This window comes from Carlito syrichta, unplaced genomic scaffold (genome assembly GCF_000164805.1).
Source record: "Carlito syrichta isolate Samal-C Ts95f unplaced genomic scaffold, Tarsius_syrichta-2.0.1 Scaffold302931, whole genome shotgun sequence".
Classification (NCBI taxonomy): domain Eukaryota; kingdom Metazoa; phylum Chordata; class Mammalia; order Primates; family Tarsiidae; genus Carlito; species Carlito syrichta.
The window spans coordinates 415657-428495 of NW_007247027.1; positions in this window are offsets into that span (position 1 = coordinate 415657).

The following is a 12839-nucleotide window of genomic DNA, read 5'->3' on the forward strand; positions in this document are numbered from 1 at the left end:
AGATACAACACTGGTTTAGAAATGTCTACTCGAAACTACTTTAAGTCATAGCACTATTTCTCTGATAAATATAATTATGAAAATATAACTCTGGAGATCACACATGCATTAAAAATTAGAGAAGAAATTACATCATTTTAAAAGGACATACATTTTTGTTTTGTTTATTAGGGCCCATTATAAAATATTTTATCTTTCATGAGGTTTCACTCTTTCTAAATGAAATTATGACTCCAAAAGCCCATTTAACATGTGTACTTATCAATCTTACAGTCTCCTCTTATCTTAAAGATGAAACTCATTCAACCATACAGATCAAAAACTGCCAATAATTTCAAATATATTACGTCCATGAAAGCATGCACTTTCAAGAGCATAAAATCACCTTTCACAAAGTAATAAAATCCTTTAAAAATAAAAATTACACAATAATCTTTCAACTGTTGAATAACACATGTAATTAGAGTCACTTAAAAGTGAAAATGAATCACCTCTTTTCAGAAGTTGCAAATTATTGTTAGGCCCCAGGTCCCTGGCTTCTTTATAATTCCCCTCCCCCACCCCACCCCCATGCTTGGTCCCAGCATTCTCCTAGAACTTTTAAATTATTAATGCTTTCTGGTTTCATATAAACATGTAAGTTATATTACTATCACAGAGCTTTCTGTATGTCGTCTTCATCTTGGATCTCTCAATGAAAATGAAAACTTTCCACTTGAAATCGTTTCTTGGTATTCTGTGACTCTGGGCTCTTTCCTTGTCCTCTCTATCCTTGACTCCCTTCCCTGATATCCATTAACTGTCAGTGTCTCACTTCCCTTTACACTCACTCTCTTCCTTCACTTGTTTCTTGGTTTAATTCCTCATATAGCATCCTGTACAAAATATAAGTACAAGAACAATAAAGAATGGACATCCCTCGTCTTGGACATGTTCTCTACCATTCTGACATCTCTATTTGTATGCAGAATAAATTTATGTGGATCACTTACCAATTCATGCATTTGGAGCTCTTTATTGCCTGCTATAGTCAGTCACCCCATTCCCTACAGTGACACTAGCTAAAAGAATTCCCTCTTTCATCCTGGAAATTTAAATACACTACCAAATACACCACTTTGTTTTCTCTTGTTGGTGTTTTTTTACAACCTTCTCTCAATTTGGAGAGCAACTACTCTAATGACTTCAAGTCTAGACTCCTCTTCTGCCCACCTGATTCTGTTCTCTCAAACTAAACTTATTAAACAAGACTCCCTCTCAGTCATAAAACCCATTTCCGTGTCCTTGTCAATATATTCTGTCTAATCATTATCCACATATATTTCAGATGTTTGTCATCATCTGGAAGCAACTAATCATTGTTATTTTTAAGTCCTTGCTTTCGCCATCTTATCCAAAATATACACCCTTTCTCATCATCTATACTAATCTATATTTCCATTTCCTGCAAAGCCTGGTTTAAAACTCATTACTGCCATGTATAATTTCTTAATTCAACCTACTATGTTCTAGAATTCCTGTTTTATTTTGCCCAAATATTTAAAGGCTCTGTTTACACTACAATAAACTGGACCACTGTATTTAATAAATATTTATGAAATACCTACTATGTGTAGCTACTAGACCTGAGAATAAATGTTTGAGTAAATCCCTTAAATTTCATATGTCTCAGTTAATAAATATCTCATGCCTTTATCATGTGAGTATGTTACCTATATTTACCTTTTTGAGGTTAGAAAACATGAACATCCAGCCAGCATGCTCAGTATAAAAAGGACCCATATTAAACTGCATTGGCCAATCAAAATTTTTTGCAGTGGTATACTTAATAAGTATACTGAAATTCCAAATAATAAGACCAGAATCTTAATTAATTCTATTGCTTGTCAAAAGTACATCATTTGGTATATAAAAATAAAATTGTATACAAATCCTCAAAAATCATAGTTTTAAACTACACCACCTTAGTACATGATCATTGAATACAGTTAATCCATTATCTATGCTAATTAAAAATAAGGCTAAGTCGGGCTTGGTGGCTCAGCCTGTAATCCCGTGCCTTGGGAGGCTGAGGTGAGTGAATTGCCTGAGTCCGCAGGTTTGAGACCCGCCTGGGCAACTTGGTGAGACCTCATCTCTACAATAAAAATCAAACAATTAGCTGGGTGTGGTAGCGTGCGCCTGTAGTTCCAGCTACTTAGAAGGCTGAGGGGGAAGGATTGCTGGAGCCCAGCAGGTCGAGGCTGCAGTGACCGGGAGCAGCCACTGCACTCCAGTCTGGGCAACAGAGTGAGACTCCAACTTAAAAAATAAATAAATAAATAAGGCTAAAGAGACAAGTGCACAAAATAATAATAACCATCACTTACAATTAAAAGGCACTTAATATTTTACCAGGGGCTTTCAGTACAGATATCTGGCACCAGAAGAGAAAATATGCATATTACAATTATATATTGGTTTGCAGCAGCCATGAAAATGACTTTCTAGGCTGTTTCTCTTCTACATTATATCCCAAGTGCTTCTCCAAATTCTAGAAGCCATGAGCAAAAGTTAGGGAGTTAAAAGAAATATCCATTGGGGGTTTCCCTTAACACTGCTGACAGTTTGAAAAAAGTTATGATAGACAGTGAAGTGTGGTACCAGACGAATTACACAAAGGAAGAGAGTAAGACTGCAGAGCATTTGATCACGCAATACAGTTTTGGGGTGTTTTTGTTTGTTATTATTGGGTTTTTTTGCCTGGAACTAGGTCCTTTCCTAGGTTAAATATGTAACATCATCTGGAAGACCAAAAGAGTCTAGATTTACCATGAAATCATTTTAGAAATTTCAGTTTCCTTCAGGACAGGACAGTGTACATCAGGGGTCATCTATAGTAAGATTAGCCCTGGAAAGACAAGCCTAAAACTCAGCTGGACCACCCTCATGCCCTTTGCTGCAAAGGTAAGACACAGTCCAGGCTGAAATGATTTGGGCTCTTCTGAAAAAAAAAAGGACAGCATACAGGAGTTATGACTCCACCTTTTTCAGTGACACATGTGATCCTAGACCCTACATAAAATTTTTATTACCAGGATTTTTGTTGGTTTACTTTGATCCAGCCTAATTCTTTTTGAGAGTAACTACTCACTGTACAAGAATAAAATTAACTATTTTAGATCTCAGGTTGTATCAGTGATCAGTAGCTGCGAACCAAAGCTTTCATGCTTGCCTTTCCTAAATCAAGGTGTCTCTGGGATGGAGTCATCCAGCCAGTTAACAGACTTCCTTGCTCCCCTGTAATTCTTATTTATTATGGCAGCCAATGTTTCTCATAGGAATGCCCTGCCAAATAATAATAACAGTAGTAAAATAATTCTTAAGAATGAAATGCAACAAAGTAGAACAGTTTTCTTTTAAGCAAGTGTTTTAAAGCTTATTAAAAATGATTTTCAAAAGCCTTAAATGGTTTTTGAAAACCTTAAACAGCTGCTTAGAAAATATTTCAGGGGCTTTCTACCAGCCTCAGGATAAAGCCCAGATGTCTGAGTCTGGCTTACATGGGTCCTGGGATTGTCCTTTCACACCTGCATTCTGGTGATTTTAATCCATGTGCAGGGTTTCCCCTAGGCTCATTTCCCACTCCAGCTTAGAATATGTTGTTTCCCCTGCAAAACCAACACCACACACACACATTCCCCACCCCACCTCCCTTCTCATTGCTCAGGCCTCAGCCTCAGTAGACTTTCTTCCAGTAAGTCTCTGTGGAGCCTCCTGAGGTAGGTTAGTTGCCCATCATCTGTTCCCATTAAATCCTGTCCTCGGCACCAGCATAACTCTTGTGTCAGGCTCTAAAATCTCCTGTTTAAATGACCGTATTTGTTAATAGACTGTGGGAAACTTGAGAACAGGGACTTTGTCTTTCTTCAGCAATGTATCCCAAGGGCTCACATAGTATACCTAACACCAGTAGTTGCTCAATAAAGAATTTACTCAAATATTAGCTTTTAAATTAAAATTTAAAATACCAAATTTGAGAAACCACAAAGATAAGTCACATCAAATTCCATCTCACTTTTTTGCCTCTGTGTTCACTATTTACCTCTAAAGAAAATGATCAAATACTGAAAAATTTAGTGAGATGCCAATGAAACAAATTTATTTATAAATACATTCATCAGTACAGTACTTAGAACAGTGCTTGACACTTAATATGTTTCCTATTATCATCACTTATTTTCTAGCATGTGTTTGTTAGGCATTGGGATAAATGCTAGAAAAAAACTGATAGCAAGAAAAGCATTACCCCTATGCTCATGAACTTCTTAAAAGGCATACTAATGGATATATTGACAATCTTTTTATTGCTATGTCTTTCTAGGTATGCCTCATTGTTGAGGTAGCCGGGATGACACACTGCTCTTTTTGTTACTGGTAGTTCCATCTCTAACTTCTAGAAACAATGGTCAAATCACCTCCAGGAGAATCAAAGAGCCCTAACATCAGAGAAACTGAGTTGCTCGATCACTAGGCTTATTACATTATCTATTTGACTACAAACTAGCATCAAGTAGTTGATTTGCAACTGTTCTTCAAAATGGCATAAAGTACTGGTATCAAATAAGAGCTCTGGAAAATTGTACTGTACACACACACACACGCACTAGTGCACATCTACTATTTATTCCAACAGTCTACTATGTCCACTTCAGAGACAATCACAATGTTGTTAATTCAACTAAAACAGTCATCACTAGGTACAGCAACTAAATTGCTCTGTATTTTTGGCAACATCTACAAAACATGCATTAATGAGTCCTGCTTTAAAAGCTTGAATATGAAATTGTGGTGATGTACCCATGCAGAAAGAAAAAAAAATCTGAAGAGCAAACAAGTACCGTTTTTTTTTTTTTTTCTGTATGTATTCCCAAAATAATACAAAATTTGGGTAATAGTCTTAGTTACAATGAGAAACTGATGACATGTAAAAGCTAAAGCAAATCAAAAATATTCATTTTAGAAACTTATCTAAAATCCTAAATTAATTCATACATTGAAAATATGCACTAGTAACTGCTTTCCTGAATCCTTTTTATTTCAATAAAATGACCTCTTTTAAGTATACCGCAATATGTTACAAAGAAGCTACCCTGTGGGAGAAGACCATAAAAATAGATTATATTCCTGTGTAATATCTACTCATATTTTCTGAAAAGAACTGGTATGAATGTATACTTCTCAAATAAGGCAAATGTCTTAGAGACAATGCTATCCTGTCATGTACAAGATAAGGCCTATGTGTAGACATTTTCACAGGTTAACAATGAAAATTATACAACAACTGCAAAGGTAAGGAAAGAATTTTTCTTATTTTATTTTTTATTATTTTGACCTAAAATGCAGTGAAGATTCTGTTCTGCAATGCCAAAATTTAATCATGTTGATATTCAACAATATTATTTAAAGGATTAGACTGAAGGGAGTATTTTTAAATCATAGTTAGTGGCAGTACCTTCCACACTGTATTCTGCCCATGTGGAAGAAAAATAAAATCAATGTACATATTATTATGTTCATAAGAACATACAGTAAATCTATAATATGAATATAAGCACATTAGTAACTGGGTTTACTTATTATTTTGAAAGAAATGGCGATGCAAACTCAAAAACACTATTGTAATTAAACCATATGAATTTATAGTTCAAACAATGGTTATCCTCCAAAACCTATTTTTAATGAGTAATTCTAGTTCAGTATACTCAAATGAAAACTTTCTAATTTACATCATTTTTATAAATTACAGATATATTCTGCTAATTTAAGCCTATTTAGTAAAATTAAGTGTATAATTGGTGACTTTTGTTTTTAGATTAGTAGGTAAATACTGAAGTTTAATTCACATTGCATTTACATGTATTCAGTTAAGGCACAGGATTGGCATTTACTACAATGTTGTGCATTGTACTAGAGAAATTTGCTTCTTTGATATATTGCAAATTCCCTCCCATTAAAATAACCAGGGGTGAAAGAAAATGAACAAAAGCAAATATCACTTATTAAATTTTGATATAAAACAACAAAAAAACCAAACCACTGAATTATTGTTAGATGTAAATTATAATTGTATTTTAAAATAGATCAAGCTGTCATTTAAAAAATCTCAAGCATGAATTTGAGGATTTACCTAGTACTCTATAAATGAATCTGTAAGCACAGATACAAACAGCTACACTTGTACATTTTTATAAGAATCTGTATTTTTATAAGAATTGCATAAAAGTCAAGGTAAAGAAAATGAGAAAATGAGGCATACTCTCTATTCTTACAAAGTGCAAGATAAAGAAAAGTTTTTAAATTTTAGGTCTATATCTGGATTTTCGTTTATTGTTACATTTAAAGCCTGATTTAGAAATTAGCTTTCCAATCTGTTTATTTAAAAATACATTTAAATCTTGATTTGGAAAATCTTAGCTTCTCTTTTGTGCCTGTGTTACAAATTCTCATTTATTCACTTTGGAAAAATAAAATTTCTTGACTTCAGCTCCCCCCCAAAAGGTAAAGGGATTATATTTAAAATAAGAAAAATAAACAAAAATAATCCTTCAAATGGACTAGTATTCAGTAGAAAGAAAATTTTCTCAACTACTAGTGCCTTTCAAAATCAATAAAATGATTCAATATACATCTCAAAATTGCTCCCTTAATACCCAATTCTCTCTTCCCTAAAACAATTACCTAGAGATATGTCAGTTGAGATTTGACATATTAAAACTATACGTTAGTCATTGATGAAAAATTCATTTTTCATCTGGAAATCCACGCATAAATTCAGAGTTAAAATACAAAGAGCCCAAGAAAATTTCACAAAATACTTCTGTGCTTTTACTTTTCAAAAATGTAAAAGAAAAATTAAAATGATACAACCAATTGTTCATTAAATGGCTTACTGATGTTTTCAAAGATACAAATTTCCAAGTAAAATTAGTACACAAATTTTGACTTTTCACTTTTACTAATATACCCTTTTAAATAAAATGTAATGTATTTAAAACAAATATGTTAATATATTAGTTACTTAAGGCCTACAAATAAACTACAAAAATTGTATTTCAAAAATAATTATTTTACACTTTGGCAGAAGGAAACGTGATTTTTAAACAGATCATCAGAAAACTGGCTGGCTGTATTTCTAGGAAATTTTAGCATACAACTATACCAACAGCTTCCTGTAGCTACATTTGCAAAAACTTCAGTCCGAAAGACTGGAAGAATTAAACTTGAATTGTTTTGTCAAGTTGCTGTGAAAATCTGGACTACATGCAAGACTTTATTTGTTAAAGTGCTACTATTAATGGGTTTTATTTTGTTTTATTTTTTAGTGCCATTTTCACTAAAGAAACAGCATCAGCAAAATAAGTGAATCTTCTACACAGCTCAGAGAGAAAAAAAATGTGATGTTTGAAAACTACTTTTAAAACGTTGCAGTAATATAGATCATAATTCTCAAAACAGAATAATTGCTAATACAGCTTTTTAAAAATACACTGAAATAACTCCTGCTGCTATCAATAATATCCAAAGAAGAATATAATATAGAATGTATTAAAATAATCATCATTCCTTACTTTTAGCTTCTCTAAATATATTCCTTTTGTAAATGTGGAGGTCTAACTTCAGGGGAAAAGTCTTTTTATAATTCCATTCATTTGCTCATGTGTAAAGGATTGATACCAATGGCATCATTAAAAATGTTCTTAGGCCGGGCTTGGTGGCTCAGCCTGTCATCCCGCGCTTTGGGAGGCTGAGGTGAGTGGATTGCCTGAGCCCGCGGGCTCGAGACCCGCCTGGGCAGTGAGACCTCATCTCTACAATAAATCAAAAAATCAGCCGGGCGTGGTGGCGCGCGCCTGTCATTCCGGCTCCTCGGAAGGCTGAGGCGGAAGGATCGCCAGAGCCCGGCAGGTCGAGGCTGCAGGGGCCGGGACCAGCCACTGCCCTCCAGTCTGGGTGACGGAGTGAGACTCCGACTCAAAAAAAAAAAATTGTTCTTAGGTATCCGAAATTCTAAATCAATATATTGATTTTCCATCACAAGAAAATGATAATCCATTTAAAGATCAAAACTGTGTATTTCTAATTTTGAAGTTATGTGGAATCCTCCATAGAATGGAAAATGACAACAAATAATTTATCAGTAGAGCCTGTGTTTATTTATAAAAAATGAGAGTACTGTAAAAATAATATTTTCAACACTACAAATGAGGATTATTACTTCAGCTTCTGAAGAAATGCCTCCCTCAATGCTTTCTTCAAGCACTCAAATCCCAGCTTAATAAAAACAAATGGCATTCCTCATTTCTTCAAAATTGCACATTCGACATCATAAGCCTTGCTTTTTTAACAAGACACTAACACTTTCAAATTGAGTAATTAGGGATTCCCAAGCATGAGTTGAGGCTATTCTGTCCTGGGGATGAGCTGTTGCTGATAAAGATACTTATAAACCTCAAATTCATGAATTTTAATATATTAAAATAAAATAAGTAAAAAGGTAGGTTAAAATAATATAAAAGCACTGACCTATATCCCTAAACATGGTCTTTGGTATTTCATCAAAGGACTAAGTAAATTATAAATGTATATAGCATCATTAGAGCATTGTAACATCTCTGTCCCTCAGTAATTCTATCTACTACTGAAAATTAAAGACACTTTTAACTTGTCAAACTAAAAGAGTATATTTTTGAGTCTAACATGAAACCTAACTGAAGACTTACTGTTAATGAAAACTATGTATACATATTGGGCTTTAAATTATTTTACTAACTGAACCTATTAGTTTCCAACACTGCTTTTTGATAAAATTGGAAAACATTAAAAAAAAAAAAATTCCTTGAAGTAAGATACAGTAGCAAATAAAATCTGCCAAATAAGAATCTAAAATTTAGCTAACTATCACCCATAAAGGTCTTTCATCTCTAAAATAGTCTCCAACTTAATTAAACAAAAAGAGTATTTTAAAATCATGAATTTCTAGAAGCTCTGCATGATTAATAACATTTTGTCTAGAATCATAACTAGTTGAATATAATACAAAATATTTTAAATTATAATCTACAAAGATTTGAAGATACATTTTACCCAGGTCTGTATTTCCTTTCTGCTTGAAGTACAGATATCTAGATAAACTTTTCAGGATTGATATTCTAGAACAATAGCACCAAAGTCTAAAAAATAAAGCTACAAATGTTATGTTTATTAACATATCAATTTTTTTACTGCCCTCTAGTGGCAAAGAGTCAAGTCACTGTATGAAGATAAAAGCCTGGGACCAGGAAGACACATAATAAGAGCTATAAAAAGATCCTGAAAAATAGAACAGTAAAATTTTACACCATATGTCATACTTCTTTATAGGAGATTAATTATTAAACAAAAACTCTTTATATGAAACTCAAATTGTATTTGCTAAAAACTTATGAGAATGACATGAACAGAATGAATAATAGCAAAACACTGCACATCAACCATTAAATACATTAAGTGGCACTAAAATAACCAGTTAAAAAATGAAAAAAATCAGTAAGTTTTGTCTTCAAGATATTAAATAATATTTGATAAATTCTTTAATCTTGCTGGACTGTTTTTGTTCATTTATAAAGAGAGTACTATAAAAATAATATTTTCAACATTACAAATGTGGATTACTACCTGACTCATAAAAATTAATTTTAATGTTATTTAAAATTCAAAATAAATAAAATTGTAAAAGACTACACGAACAAGTAAATGAAATAAATATTCAGCTTTGTTCATGAAAGAATTTACAAAGTACTTTTTTTGAAGCAGTTGTTACCATGTATAAAATTTATAACTGCTATGATATAAAAATATACACAATTTCTAACTAGAAACTTTTGTTCTGCTTTGTATCAAATTAGTCATAGGCTTCCTCCAGGTATTTTCTGCATACTTTTATTCATAATTTTTTTGCATTATTTTTCAGTATTCATTTTCTATGATTAGAAATAAGGATTTGAGGACCTAAACACTATAATTATTAAAAATATATATTGAAAAGTGAAGTAGATGAACTGTTGTTTATTCGTGCAACTCAGTTGTGATTTGTTGCATCTCAGATATAAAATTTATTAAACAGCTTGTGCTGCATAGAGATAAGTATACCATCGGAAACATGTGTAATTTATTCACATAGCTTGTCTTAGGGGAAAATCACAGAATGCAATAGAAAAATAGTACAAAGAAAGACATAAACCTTGGCAGAAAAGTCACTGTAGGAACAACTAAACAGGCAGGTGTAAAGGTTCTATGCAGACTCATTCTTTTCCATTTCTAACCTTTAGGAATTCTGTGACTATGTGATTAAATTGTAGGCTTGGTTTTTCTGTTGTTGTTTAATTATTTATCTTTACACAGTGTAAACAGTGCTTGCAAACCACAGTTACCAGGGTCTTCTTCCTAGGGATCTCAATAAATGTTAAAGGCTGATTTGGAAGACGGTGTCTTCACACTTCTTTCTGGGCCATACTACAGTCGGCTAGGAGTTCTTTCTCCACACTAGGCCTCTTGTGTAGATATTGTATCACACAAGGTGCCACAATATCTACACAACTATCTAGTCATGTCAAAGGTTCTAGACTGCAAAGTGCTTAAAAGTTTCATCAAATTGAAGATTCTGAATTTAAAAAGACATTTAAAGGCACTGCCTTTAGCAACTGTACCATAAACACAGCAGACAAGTTCACTACTAGAAACAAATTAAAAGAGAATATTAATTATGGCACAATCCTTGAAATGAATGTTTGAAATATAAAATATCTCACAGACATAGTTCTGTCTCATCTTCATTTTCCTTTAGAGCGGCTATCCTCCAGTATGGAGAATTTTATAAACAGTGTTGAACCTGTACAAAATCTTTCCCATCGAGTCTGGACATGTTTAGAAATAGAACAAGCCTGTTTTTAACAAACAGTATTTTTTTATTACACCCATGTGTTCACTTTGTGATAACTGAGCTGAGCTCTTAGAATTGGTGCATTTTCCTATATGTACTTTATACTCCAAATAAAAGTTTAAAAAGCTAAACAAAGTAAGGGGGGTGCCAGCCTTTTGTCCTCTCCTTCCCAAGGCTAGAGATGCTGATGAAATGATAAAAGCTGGAGCAGCCACCTAAGACACAGATGGCAGCTACACCATGAGGACACTAGAGCTGTCTTCTCAGCTGAGGATCTCCTGTCTTAGAAAAGTGACAAACTCTGTATTGTTTGCTGTAGAGTTTTTATATATTTTTAAATAGAAGTTTTAGACTGTATTCTAACTAGTAAATGTGAAATATTAGCCTGAACACAGAAAAAATACTCTTATTAATATGTAGTTAAGGATTCAACAGATTATCTTCTGGTTGCAAAATTTCTAAGAATTTTTTCAGACTTGAGATATTAAAGAAAATTGCAGCTCTATGGCAATGACCTTATTTACAACTAAGTCACTGAGATGAAACATTAGAAATCAGTTGTCAATCAAATACAAAGGGGAAAAAAAAAGAGCAATGAAAGGAAATAAAATTAAGAGTGAGGAACTAAAAGAGTAAAGACACATCAAGGCTATTTTTGCTGTCTCTTAACACAAAATTTGGCAAAACAATTTCAACCACAAGTTCAACTGCTAAGATACACAATATATTAAGTTTAACAAAGAAAGAATGTAAGCGTAACAAGGTGACTACGACTAGCATAATGATCTTCATGTCTCAGCGTTAACTGTATCTCATAATCTAAAATATAAGCATATAATACACTTTGCTAATATATTTTTTTGAAATTTTACACTAATTAAACACATGAACTCATAAATATGGTATCTGCAAAGACATGGCTTTAGAAAGTATCTACATGAAAGATTAAACTTTAAAAAGTCGACATTAGTAAGCTTTCTGAAGATTCAAGTGTCAAAACCAATGTCAGTAATGACCACTTGTGAGACAATAGAAGAGTTGGCATTCTTCGGTTTCTCCTATCAATAATAAGTTCTTGTAACATTTACAACGACTAATTTTCAAGACACATACTTCATCCCAGAAAGTACCGTTCAGCTCACAAAAAGTACCATTCAGCTCACTGTCAAACCTAACAGTTGACTTCTGCAGTTGATACAGAAGTTCTTAAGAAAAGCATGAACAGATTCAGAGTATTATATCAGTGCAAGTGCAATAAAAACTTGATAGATACAAAAGTGTGCATTTTATATTTATTATATATTTTAATACAAGTATATTCTACTATACTATATGTATGATATTGTATAGATTCACACAATATCATATTGTGTCTGTTTGTGTACCTAGTTTATAAGTCTTGGAAAAATACAATGGTCTGCTGAAAGTTTATGTTCTTAATATCACCCTTCACTTTTAAAATTAACATTTTTAACTCAAAAATTTAACAATAAAAATATACATTCCTCTAGCAACAAAGAAACCATCAAGCACATCTCAAATATTTTCTTTCTTCATCAGTTTTTTTCCTCCTCACCAACCCCCAATTGTTAAAATCATACACACAAGTCACTGTCATACCATCTATCTGTTTTTGCTGACAAGAGATAGAAAAAGAAATCTGTTTTTTAAATCTGGAAAGAAAAGAAAAGAAACAGTTTGGTATAGACTAAAATGGCTTTAAATATAGACATCCATTTTAAACACCCACTAAAAACCTCTGGGGAGTTTCAGCTATTAGATGAAACTTCACTTAATCAAGTGTAGGTCACTTTGGAATGAGACAAGTAATACCACCAGGGACTTATTTTGGAATGGTAAATACCATTTTTAGAAAGCA